Raw genomic sequence first — 1760 nt, 5'->3', positions numbered from 1 at the left:
TGAATATTTGTATGATTAAATTAACACAGAAAAAAAAAAAAAAGCTCTGTAGCTGTCGAGAGTTTTATTGAAGCTGCAAAACTTCTGAGTCTGTCACCTTGTAGTTAAATGCACCTGGTTTGCTCCATTCCCAGAGTGTTTCCAGACACTCAGGCACAACACCCTTAAACCCAGCTCCAACCCTAACTTCGTCCAAATTGCTGTGAAACCAGACCCAATTCAGTGCATACTGAGGTTATCAAACCACCTGGGTAAGGGTGAGGGTGGGGAGAGACTCTGGGGGTGGTTGTGAGGCAGGGGGAGGGAGGGGACTCCACATTCCCTTGTGTCAAGGTCGGGTCACTTCTCCAGGACGGCTCCTGAGGGGGAGTGGGATGCTCTGAGGGATCTCCATGGGTCTGAGGGGCACCAGCACACAGCGATGCCACACCTGCACCAGGTGCTCCTGGGGTGGCTGATCCACATCCCAGCCCTTCCCTCGGAGCCTGGTGCAGGACAGGGTGATACTTCACACTTCAAACAGCCCAGTCCTGAGGGGTCAGATCTTCCATCTCCTGAGTGGCTCGGGAAGGCAGGAGGGGGAGTTTGAAGGAAGGAAGGTTGGTTTGGGTTTTATTTTCTCACAATCCCTAAGGAAATCACTGACACTGTGTATCAGGATGGGGGCACAGGAAGGTTTCACTTTGCTGAGCACCTGCACACTTGTCCAAGGTGGATCTGAGCTCCCAGGGGAGGCCTTGCTGCTCAGGACAGCCAGGCCAAGCATGACTTGGATGAACTGCACCATGGAGCAGCTCAGCTGAGGCCGTTCCTTTGCTTACCTGGGAGTTTGTTACTAATCCTCACGAGAAACCTCACTCTGTGTGTGCTGGCTTTGCTTTTATCATTTGAATAAATGCCTGGAGCTTTCATGTGCCGGTTAAGCTTGACTGAAAGCCTGACTGGGAACAGACATCCTGCTCCCTGTGCCTGGGGATGTTTGTTCTGTGCCTGGAGCAGAACGAGCCCCTCGAGCTCGGGGTGCTCCGGCTGTCCCGAGGCCGCTGTGTTTGGGCAGGGGAGCATTGCCCGCCCCGCTCACTGCCCAGCTTTGCATTTACTCCTTATTTGCTCGAAAGAATCTGTTTATCTTTAGGGTTGCAACCTGTCAGAGGTTGCCAGCACAGGACAATCCCATCACACCTTTAATGGAATCTCCTGAGCAGGCAAATACCCGGCGGGATTGCCGTGGTGGTGGAGCTCATCCCGCGATGCCGGGAGCGGAGCTGGCGGGCAGGAGGCCAAGGCAAACGGCAGCCACGGGCACCTGGGAGCTGCTTGGGTGCTGCTTTTGCTGCTTGTTTATTTTTTTTTTTTTAGGGGAACCAGGTTGTCATCCATTAAAAGTTGCAAAATGAATTCTGGTTTTATGCAGGTTTTTTTGTTCCCAAAGCAATGGCAGTCGGAGGGAGGGTGTTCCCAGATTTTTGTGGTGGATTACAGGGATGAGGATGTGCTCAGCACCCAGGACTGCTCGGGCCCATGCCCTGTGCCTTGTTGGGTACTCATGACCCTCAGGCAGCAGGGAAGAGCAGGATCTGCTCCAAAACCTCCCCAGCACCACCACATCCTCACATCTGCAGGCGTGACCTCGAGGGCTCCAATGGGCACCTGCCCACCCAGGAGCAGCACCTACAACAGTGGCAGAGAGGATTTTTGTGATTTTTGTTTCTTTTTCCTCCTCTACCTGCTACATCCTGCAGCAGCAGCCTGTGGTGTGC

This window comes from Molothrus ater, chromosome 25, assembly GCF_012460135.2.
Source record: "Molothrus ater isolate BHLD 08-10-18 breed brown headed cowbird chromosome 25, BPBGC_Mater_1.1, whole genome shotgun sequence".
NCBI classification, from domain to species: domain Eukaryota; kingdom Metazoa; phylum Chordata; class Aves; order Passeriformes; family Icteridae; genus Molothrus; species Molothrus ater.
This window is presented reverse-complemented; position numbering follows the sequence as displayed.